General features: G+C 47.2%; 1 long non-coding RNA gene across 1 annotated transcript; it reads right to left on the bottom strand.

The window, feature by feature from the left end:
- Nucleotides 1–1,142: 1,142 nt before the first annotated feature.
- Nucleotides 1,143–11,287, bottom strand: LOC146405529 (uncharacterized). The gene is made up of 3 exons (XR_014836639.1): nucleotides 11,160–11,287; nucleotides 6,253–6,370; nucleotides 1,143–1,598 (listed from the first exon to the last, which is right to left on the bottom strand). It is a non-coding gene; the product is annotated as an uncharacterized LOC146405529 (long non-coding RNA).
- Nucleotides 11,288–11,527: the final 240 nt, after the last annotated feature.

The following is an 11,527-nucleotide window of genomic DNA, read 5'->3' as shown; positions in this document are numbered from 1 at the left end:
AGATAAATAAAATAAAATAAAATGAAACAAAACCCAGGAGTCACTGAGCCTGATGAGGACTCCATGATGATTCTAGAACATTCTGCTCAGTGCTAGTTCTGCCTGGAAACCCAGTTAGCCAGCCCTTAGCACCTCCCATGGGCCAAGTCCCTGAGCTTCAGCTTACATTCTAGTGGGAAATCGTGATAATAAGCAAACAGACACATAAATTAAATAATATCAGATATTTATCAGTGAGTTCAGCGAAGACAGTTACCAGAGGAACAGAATAGACAGCAATCAGGGCCTAAGGACTTTTTATTTTTTATTTTTAGAAAAATTTTATTATAGTTGATTAACAATATTGTATAGGAATTCCCGTCATGGCCCAGTGGTTAACGAATCTGACTAGGAACCATGAGGTTGCTGCTTCGATCCTTGGCCTTGCTCAGTGGGTTAAGGATCCAGCATTGCTGTGAGCTGTGGTGTAGGCTGCAGACGATGCTCGGATCCCACGTTGCTGTGGCTCTGGCGTAGGCCAGTGGCTACAGCTCCAATTAGACCCCTAGCCTGGAAACCTCCATATGCCAAGGGAGCGGCCCTAGAAAAGGCAAAAAGACAAACAAACGAACAAACACAACGAAAAAACCAATATTGTATAATTTCTTCTGTACAGTAAAGTATTTCTTTTGTTTTGTTTATTGGCAGTTCCTGTGGCATGTAGTCCTTCTTGGGCCTGAGATCGAACCCACACCATAGTTTCAATGTGAGCTGTGACAACTTCAGATCCTTAACCTGTTGCACCATAAGGGAACTTCCAGTTAGTTTCCTGCCCGCCCTTTTGGGCCACCTCTCAGGATATGGAGTTCCTGGCTAAGGATCAGATCCCAGCTGAAGTTGCAAGCTGCAGTTGTGACCTACACTTCAGCTGAGGCAATGCTGGGTCCTTTAACCCACTGTGCCAGGCAGGGACTTGAACCTGTGTCCCAGTGCTGCGGAGACCACCTATCCTGTTGTGCAACAGTGAGAACTCCCCAAGCAGTATTATTTTTTTAATGAATATGTGTCAAAAGATTTTTTATTTTTCTCATTAATTAATAAGGGAAGCAGTGAGGTGTTACAACAGGTTCAAAGGAAAATCCAAACAGTCATGTAGAGACAGATGAGAAATAATGTAATGAATTTATTTTATTTGTTTTTTTTATTACTCAAATGAATTTATCACATCTGTAGTTGTATAATGATCATAACAATCTGATTTCACAGGATTTCCATACCACAGCCCAAGCATATCCCCCCATCCCCCAAACTGTCTCCTCCGGAGACCATAAGTTTTTCAATGTCTGTGAGTCAGCATCTGTTCTACAAAGAAGTTCCGTCTGTCCTTTTTTCAGATTCCACATGTCAGTGAAAGCATTTGATGTTGGTGTCTCATTGTATGGCTGACTTCACTTATCATGATAGTTTCTAGGTCCATCCATGTTGCTAAAAATGCTGGTATTTCGTTCTTTTGATGGCTGAGTAATATTCCATTGTGTATATGTACCACATCTTCTGGATGCACTCCTCTGTCGATGGACATTTAGGTTGTTTCCATGTCTCGGCTATTGTAAATAGTGCTGCAATGAACATTGGAGTGTAATGAATTTATAAACAGAAAAAAAAAAACACGACTATACACTTAATTTGTATTTCTGTGGTCAAGAATCACTGCCCTAAATATCAGTTTTCTACAATGTACGTAGTTGTAAAATAACCCAAAGACAGCAAAAGACAAGAGACCCCATAGAATCAGACAATGTTCAGCTTTGTTGAGGGGCTAGTTCTTTTATTTAAATTGTCATGAGAGCGGGGTTCCTATTGTGGCTCAGCGGAAACAAATCTGACTAGTAACTATGAGGAGGCAGGTTCGATCCCTGGCCTCGCTCAGTGGGTTAAGGATCTGGCATTGCTGTGAGCTATGGTGTAGGTTGCAGATGTGGCTTGGATCCTGCATTGCTGTGGCTGTGGTGTAGGCCAGTGGCAACAGCTCCGATTAGACCCCTAGCCTGGGAACTTCTATATATCACTGGTTTGGCCCTAAAAAGCAAAAAAAAAAAAAAAAAAAAAAAAAAAAAAAAATATATATATATATATATATATATATATATATATATATATATACCGAAAACCACTGAATTGCACTTATTATAAAGAGTGAATATTTTGGGAGTTCCCGTCGTGGCGAAGTGGTTAATGAATCCGACTAGGAACCATGAGGTTGCAGGTTCGGTCCCTGCCCTTGCTCAGTGGGTTAACGATTCGGCGTTGCCATGAGCTGTGGTGTAGGTTGCAGACGCGGCTCGGATCCCGCGTTGCTGTGGCTCTGACGTAGGCCAGTGGCTACAGCTCCGATTCGACCCCTAGCCTGGGAACCTCCATATGCCACGGGAGCGGCCCAAAGAAATAGCAAAAAGACAAAAAAAAAAAGTGAATATTCTGGTATGTGAATGACATTTCAACTTTTATTTCATTTATTTATTTACTTATTTATTATTTATGGCTGTGCTTGCAGCATGTGGAAGTTCCCAGGCCAGGGATGGAACCCATGGCACAGCAGTGACCCAAGCTGCTGCAGTGACAACACTGGACCCTCAACCCACTGTGCCACAAGAGAACTCCAACTTCTCAATTTTTATTTATTTATTTATTTATTTTTGTCTTTTTGCCTTTTCTAGGGCCACTCCCGTGGCATATGGAGGTTCCCAGGCTAGGGGTCTAAACAGAGATGTAGCCGCCGGCCTACACCACAGCCTTGTCTGCCAAATAAATACATTAATTAATTAATTAACTGAAAGGAAGGAAATATTGACACTTACTACAACCTGGATGAAACTTGAGGACATGATGTGCAGTGAAAATAAATGAGACACAGAAGACAAATATTGTCTAATTCCGCTTATGTGAGATCTTTTTTCTTTTAATGGCTGCACCAGCAGCATATGAAGGTTTGCAGGCCAGAGATTGAATTCAAGCCATATATATGCTGCAGTGAGGCTGGATCCTTTTAACCCACTGTGCTGGGCTGGGGTTTGAACCCACACCTTCACAGTGGCTAGAGCCTCCACAGTCATATTCTTTTTTGTTGTTGTTGTTGTTGCTATTTCTTGGGCCGCTCCCGCGGCATATGGAGGTTCCCAGGCTAGGGGTCTAATCGGAGCTGCAGCCACCAGCCTACGTCAGAGCCACAGCAACGCGGGATCCGAGCCACATCTGCAACCTACACCACAGCTCACGGCAACGCCGGATCCTTAACCCACTGAGCAAGGGCAGGGACCGAACCCGCAACCTCATGGTTCCTAGTCGGATTCGTCAACCATTGCGCCACGACGGGAACTCCCACAGTCATATTCTTTACCCACTGTGCCGCAGTGGGAACTCCTGTAAGAGATCCTTATAGGAGTCAAATCCACAGAAACAGGAAGTAGATGGTAGGGCCAGGGGCGTGGGAGGAGGAGAAGGAGTCAGTGTTTCATGGCAACAGAATTTCAGTTTGAGAAGATGAGAGAGTTCTGGAGATGGATGGTGGGGATGGTTGCACAACAATGTACAGTTAAAAATGGTTAAAATGGGAGTTCCTGTTGTGGCACAGAGGAAATGAATCCCACTGGGAACCATGAGGTTGCAGGTTCTATCCCTGGCCTCGCTCAGTGGGTTAAGGATCCGGCATTGCCATGAGCTGTGGTGTGGGTTGCAGACAAGGCTCGGATCTGGTGTTGCTGTGGCTCCAGTGTGGGCTGGCAGCAATAGCTCCCATTAGACCCCAAGCCTGGGAATGTCCATATGCTGCAGGTGTGGCCCTAAAATGACAAAACACAAAAAAAAAAATAGATAAATAAAAATAAATATGGTTAAAATGTACTGTTAAAAATGGTTAAGATGGCAAATTTTATGTCATATATATGTTACCAAAAAAAAATTTTTTTTGGCTGCACCCAAGGCATGTGGAAGTTTCCAGGCCAGGGACCAAACCCACACCACAGCAGTGACAATGAGCCACAGCAGTGACAATGCAGAGTCCTTGACTGCTAGGCCACCAGGGAGCTCCTCCCAAAATTTTTTAAGTTGAAAATGATGGAGTTCCCTGGTGGGTCAGTGAGTTAAGGATCCAGCATTGTCACTCCCATGGCTCTGGTTACAGCTGTGGTGTGGTTGCAAACCCTGGCCCTGAACTTCTACATGCTGTGGGCACTGCCAAAAAAAAAAAAAAGTTAAAAAGGAAAGTCGACCTGGAACAGGATATGAAGGTGGCACTGCTTCATCTTATTCCAAAGTCTGGGAACTTGTGTGGTGCTTAATGACTTTGCACATCCCATTAGTATGAAGTGTGGTCATTTAAGAGTAAAATTTTGGAGTTCCTGTTGTGGCTCAGTGGTAAGGAACCTGACTAGTATCCATGAGGACAAAGGTTCGATCCTTGGCCCTGCTTAGAGAGTAAAGGATCCTGCATTGCTGTGAGCTGTGGTGTAGGTCAAAGATGCTGCTTGGATCCTGTGTTGCAGTGGCTGTGGCTAGGCCAGTAGCTGTAGCTCTGATTCGACCCCTAGCCTGGGAACTTCCCTATGTAGCAGGTACAGCCCTAAAAAGAAAAAAAAAAAAAAAAAGTAAAATTTTTTTCCTTTCAAAAGAATTAAAATTTGGGAGTTTCCTGGTGGCTCAGTGGGTTAAGGTTTAGGCATTGTCACTGCTGTGGCTTGAGTTCAATCCCTGGCCCAGGAATTTCTGCTTGCTGTGAGTGCAGGAAAAAAAAAAAAAAAAAAGGAATGAAAATTTATCTCTAAACCTTCTGACAAGAAAAAGAGTGAGCATCAGGAACCCGTGTGGGCTCCCTAGAGACAAGTCACGGCATGGGGAATCTTCATATGCCTGTTGGACAAAATAATACAGAATGGCAGTCAGAGGGTTACCTGGACTCCAGCAAATTGTGGCCTGGGTAGTAAATGAGAGTTTGCAAGAAAAATTCCTAAGGGACGTTGATTAGCAAATACAGCACAGTAAATATGGCATGTCCTAGACTGCACATAAACATTTATTTACTTATTTATTTATTTCAGTATTTCTGTATTTATTTACTTATATTTTCTTTTTTGGCCACACCTGAGGCATATGCGAGTTCCTGAGCTGCTATCCACACCACAGCTCCAGCTGGATCCTTTGGTTTTTTTGCTTTTTTTCATAGCTGCCATCCTACACCACAGCCACAGCAACAAGGTATCCAAGCTGCATCTGTGACCTATACCACAGCTCATGGCAATGCCGGATTCTTAACCCACTGAGTGAGGCCAGGGATGGAACCCGAATCCTCATGAATACTATTCGGATTTATTACCACTGAGCCACAACGGGAACTCCCTCCAGCTGGATCCTTAACCCACTGTGCCGCAGCAGGAACTCCTAATCATTTATTTTTTAATATTAATTTTATGTAACTATATATAAATGATATGTATATATACCCTTTTTGAACTTCTTAAAGTATAGTTGATTTACAATGTTGTGCCAATTTTCGCTGTATGGCAAAGTGATCCAATCATACATATATATACACATTTGTTTTCTCTCATGGTCTTCCATCATGTCCTACCCCAAGAGACTGGATAGAATTCCCTGGACTATACAGTAGAATATATACTTTTTTTTTTTTATTTTTACAGCTGCACCTGTGGCACATGGAAGTTCCCAGGCTAGGGTGTGAATTGGAGCTTCAGCCTACACCACAGCCATGGCAACTCCAGATCCGAGCCACGTCTTCAACCTACACCACAGTGTGCAGCAATGCAGGATCTTTAACCCAGTGAATGAGGCCAGGGATAGAACCCATATCCTCACGGACACTATTTCGGGTTCTTAACCCTCTGAGCCACAATGGGAACTCCTATACTTAATTTTTAAAGACTCTTGACCTGCTTCTTCCATCTTCAAACCCAGCAGCTTAACATCCTCTCCTCTCTCTCTGACCCTGACCCTCCTCTCTCCCTCCTATAAGAACCCTATGAAATATCTATATAAATTAGTTTCCTAGGGCTGCTGTACTAGCGTACCACAAACTGGGTGCTGGTAACTGCAGAAGTGTATTCCCATTCAGTTGTGTGGTCCAGAAGTCTAAAGTCAAGGTATCCACAGGGCCATTCTCCCTCCAAAGGCTCTGGAGAATGATCCATCCCAGGCCTTTCTCAGGGCTTCCTTCCAATAGCCTCAGGCTTTCATGACTTCCCCCAGATCCCTTCACCTTACCTCTGTGCACGTATGTCTCTGTGTCCAAATGTCTTCCTCTTTCTTTTTTTCCTGTCTGCAGCATATGGGAGTTCCCGGGCCAGGGATAGAATCCTTGCCTCACCAGCAATTCAAGCCACTGCAGAGACAATGCCAGATCCCTAACCCTCTGTGCCACAGCAGGAACTCCCAAATGTCCCTTCTTATAAGGACAGAAGTCATATTGGATTAGGGGCCCACTCTGCTCCAGCATGACCTTGTGTTAACTAGTTACATCTTCAGCATACTTATTTGCAAATAAAGACAGCTTCTAAAGTACTGGAAGTTAGGACTTAAACATGTCCTACATATGTGTATATGTTTATATATACATCTATACACATATCTAAACTTTATCTATCCATCGTCTGTCTATCCAATCTTTTTCACCAGTGACTTTTTTTTGGCTTTTTAGGGTGGCACCTGTGGCATATGGAGGTTCCCAGGCTATGGGTTGAATCAGAGCTGTAGCTGCTAGCTTACACCACAGCCAAAACAATGCCAGATCTGAGCCACGTCTGTGACTGACACCACAGCTCACAGCATCACCAGATCCTTAACCCACTGAATGAGGCCAGGGATGGAACCTCCGTCCTCATCAATGCTAGTCAGATTCGTTTCCGCTGAGCCACGGCGGGAACTACCTCACCAGAGGCTTTTAATAAAGATGCTAGGATGCTGGGACTTCCTGTCGTGGCACAGCATAAAATAATCCGACTAGGAACCACAACAGGAATACAGTGTGAGGTTCTGTTTGTGGTGATTTACCGGTCTTAGTTCTTTAGTTGTGACAAATAAACCAAGTTGCTATATGACGTTAGTGTTAGGGGGAGCTGGGTTAAGGGTATACAGGAAACCTCTCTGGAATCTTTGTGATTTTTCTGCAAATCTAAAATTTTTCCAAAAATAAAACAATTATTTAACAACCAAAAAAAGAACAAAAATTGGAAGTTCCTTTGTGGCGCAGCAGGTTAAGGATCTAGTGTTGCTTCAGCTATGGTGCAGGTCACCACTCTGCCCTGGGTTCAACCCCTGGTCTGGGAACTTCCACATGCTGCAGGTATGGCCTTTAAAAAGAGAGCAAAAATTGAGGCTACCTGGGTGTATACATTTGTCAAATTCATCCAACTATGTTGTAACATCTATACGTTTTACCATATGTAGACTATACTTTTGTTTTAAAAAAACATACAGAAATTAAAATCCCAGGAAAAGAAAAGTTTGACTGAAAATGCCTAAAAATATCCATAGCCTTTAGCACAGAGATTTCAGAGATCCGAAGGAAATATTTTGAGATGGTCATGTTATAGTAATTAGAAAGTGGGTTACAAACAAGTACATTTTATTTATTTTATTTTATTATTTTTTGGCTGCTCCCACAGCATGCAGAAGTTCCTGGGCCAGGGATCGAACCTGCACCACAGCAATCACCTGAGCCATAGCAGTGATAACACCGGATCTGTAACCGGTTGTGCCACAAGGAAACTCCTAGAGACTCCCCCCCCCCTTTTTTTTCTGCTTTTTAGGGCCATGCCCATGGCATAAGGAAGTTCCCATGCTAGGGGTCGAATCAGAGCTGCAGCTGCTGGCCACAGCCATAGCAAGTGAGATCTGAGCCTCGTCTGTGACCTACACCATAGCTCATGGCAACACCAGATCCTTAACCCACTGAGGAAGACCAGGGATCGAATCTGCATCCTCATGGATACTAGTCGGATTCGTTTCTGCCATGTCACAGAGGAAACTCCCCAAAGACCCTTGTGATAACATTCCCACTCGATGCCATCCCCTCACCCCCGGAATCCAGTCATTACCATCTCAAAGTCCTTAACTTAATCCCATCAGCAAGTATGGGAATGTAAGGGAATATAGTCACAGGTTGTGGGAATTAAGACGTGGACATCCCTTATTCTGCCCACCAAAGGCTGGAATGGGCAAACCAGGCAATTAGTAGTGCAGCTAGGATTCTGAAAAAAGCTAATGTTATTTCAGGTCACATTAATGGAGGTCTAATGCTCAGTTCAAGGGAGATAGTGGTCTAATCAAACCATTTGAGGAGTTCCTGTCATGGCTCAGTGGTTAACGAATTCGCCTAGGAATCATGAGTTGACGGGTTCGATCCCTGGCCTCGCTCAGTGGGTTAAGGATCTGGCGTTGCTGTGAGCTGTGGTGTAGGTCGCAGACGTGGCTGGCATCTGTCGTTGCTGCGGCTGTGGTGTAGGCTGGCGGCTACAGCTCCAATTAGACCCCTAGCCTGGGAACCTCCATATGTTGTAGGTGCGGCCCTGAAAAGAAAAAAAAAAAAAAAAAAAATTCAAGGGACCAGACCAGGATGATGAAAGGAAACAGGGAGCCATGTCCCACAAGAAAAGACAGACCAACAGCCAGGCCTGGGTTGCAGGAACCCTCTGTATAGCTTATAAGTGGAAGGCGGAATTGATTCTGGGGCATTCACAAGGGAGGGAAGGACATCAGACCTGGTCTTGGTCCTATCTGAGCTTCCTCTCACTGCCTGGCATACAGCACCAGGCTCAGTCAATGGCTGATGCACTGCTCACAGAGCAACAAATCAGCACGTATCCGCCAGGAAGGAAAACCTCCTGGAAGCCTTGTGGGGGTCCTTCCACCAGACTCATTCAGTCAAAGTGCTGACAGGGCACTGAAGCGTAAGTCAGAGAAGCTGGGCGAAGTTCAATTCCTAAAATTGTGTAAGTGTTTGTGCTCATAGAAGCATTATTCACAGTAGCCAAAAGGTGGAAGCAGCCTGAATGTCCATCGACAGATGGTGGATAAACAAACTGTGGTCCATCCATACAGAGGAATATGATTCAGCCTTAAAAAGTAAGGAGATTCTGACATCTGCTGCACCATGGATGGATCTTGAGGACATGATGCTCAGTGAGAGAAACTAGACACAGGACAAACACTGTCTGATTCCACTCCCAGGAGGTCCCTAGAGGAGTCAGATCCACAGAGACAGGAAGTGGATGGTGGGGCCAGGGGCTGGGCAAGGTAGTTGGGGAGTGAGTGTTTAATGGGGACAGAGTTTCAGTTTAGCAAGAAGAGAAAGTTCTGGAGATGGATGATGGTGATGGTTGCACAGTGTGAATGTGCCTAATGCCACTGAACTGTACACTTTAAAATGATTAAGATGGTAACTTTTACATATATTTTACTGCAATAAAAATAGACTACCAAAAAAAGCAAAGAAACTATTTTGGGGTCCAACCTAATAGAGCCCAGCCTTTTTATTTTGGCAAGTGATGACATTTGAAAGAAAAGAATGTCAGAGCCACCAGCCACAACTACAGAGACAAATTGCTCCCAGCTCGGCTTCTGGAAGCTTCAAACCTTGCCGTGATCACTCACAGGCACATTGCTGGCGTTGTGGGCAGGGCCGTTGCCCGGTCCTGGGTGCTCGGTAAACCAGGAACTAGATCCCCGGCGCGGGGCAGGCCAGGTGAGCCGCCGGAAGCCCCTCAGGTTCCGCGGGCTGACGCCTCCTCCCACCCAGCTCCTCCCAGGTCCCCGGGCCCCGCCCAGACGTGCTCTCGGGCAGAGCTAACGTTTAACCAGCACACCCCGGGGTGGCCAAACCAGGTGTGCAAGTATCGAAATACTTCAGCAGCTGCACGGAGCACCGAGGGCCCCTAGCCACATGGAGAAATGTTGTGTTCTAAACAGCAGACACTGTTGCAGCCTAGCAGAGGGCGGGGCGGGGGATCGTCTGGCGTATCTGGGGGAGCTAGTGCACCTCACTTAAGAGGATGCTTAGACTCCTCCCGAAGTGGGAGAGGCAGGGCTGACCTGGTGCTGCTGTGCCTCCCTCCCTCCACTCACTCCTCAGGATTCCCGTCTGTGCAATGGGCCCTTTATGCCGGAAACTCCCAGTCTCTGCCCAGCCCTGGCTCCTCTCTCCACCTGAGGGCTGGTCACATCCAGGCTGGATGACAGCTCCCAGGGGCCTTTCAGAACCTTGAAGGAATGCTCTAAAGCCCGGGTGGGTGTTGGGGGGCAGGCTGCCTGCCTTTGGCGTCCAAAGCTGTCTCTGTCACTTGCTCCACAGCAGGGCCCCATAGTACAGAAATTTGCTTAGGACAGTGTGTGGTGGGGGGAGGGGGCGAGGAGGGGAGGGGGTGTGTGATTCCCCTACCCCTTTGGGACAACCACTGGGGGTGCTCCTTGCATGGAGCTAGTGGAAGCCAGGGCTAGTTGGCCGCCCAACACCCCACAGTGCCCAGGACAGCCCCACCCCAGAGAATGACTGGTCCCAAAAGTCCACAGCTCCCAGGGGGAGAAGCTCAGGCCTGGGTCTAGCTTGTTTTCTTGCTTCTCCCTCTCTGAGCTCTGCAAAGACAGAAAACCACTGCCTGGCGGCCTCCGCCTGACCAGTGGCCCAGTCTCAGCACTGGAGCCATCCCGCTGCCCTCCTCCTCCCCACTCCTCCAGCAAAGCTTCCTCCTTGCTGTCCCCCCTGCACTGCTCCAGGCAGCCTGACTCCACGCTGGGGCGGGGGGGGGGGCTTGGCTTTCCATCTGTGTCAAGCGCCTGAGGCTGGATGCTCAGTGGAGACGCAGACAGGTCCCTGTGGATCAGCGTCACCCCAGGGACCCCAAGTGGAACCAGACCAGTCCTGTTGTCACCCCCCGCCCCCTGCCCCAAGGGCCTTCCCCAAGATGGCTCCCCCTGGGGAGCCTGCAGAGCAGAGGGGTTCACAGCCAGCAAGGTGATGGAGGAGCAGGAGAGGAGAACGTGGCAGCATCTCTGGTTGGCCAGACCTCCCCCTCGGATCTTTCTTTTTTTAAAATCACCGCAATTTAAGGAGCGACTCCTCCCTCTCTCTCCCGGCCTGCCACGTGGGCCGCCGGCCGGAGGAGTCACCCGCTCACCCTCTCTCTCCCTGGGCTGGCTTGGCGGCCGCAGCGAGGCGGTAGCTTCAGTTTCACTTCGGTGTCACCGGTTTCACTTTCAGGGAGAGAAAGAAGAGGGACAGAGAGAGACAGAGAAGTAAAGAGAGGGAGAGAGGGAGGGCGGCCGTGTTAGGTGAAGGGTCAGCCTCCACCCTGTCCTCAGGGTCACCACATGCCTCTCCCTCTCCTGAACTTCCTCTGGCCTGTGGCTTCTCAGAGCCAAGGGCAAGGGGGCAAGGGGTCAAGGGCAAGTTTCCTCCGCCTGACCTTGGGCAGGGCAAGCCACCTCCTTGTCCTGGGCTCTTTTCCCTGCCCTCCCCACCCCACTTTCTGCCATGAAAGTTGAG

This window comes from Sus scrofa, chromosome 2 (assembly GCF_054392235.1).
Source record: "Sus scrofa isolate SSC_HxYL_T2T_F1_AM1 chromosome 2, Sscrofa_HxYL_maternal_Yorkshire_Landrace_v2.0, whole genome shotgun sequence".
Lineage (NCBI taxonomy): Eukaryota > Metazoa > Chordata > Mammalia > Artiodactyla > Suidae > Sus > Sus scrofa.
Note: the sequence above shows the minus strand (reverse complement) of the source record. Positions and strands in the feature narration are given on the sequence as shown.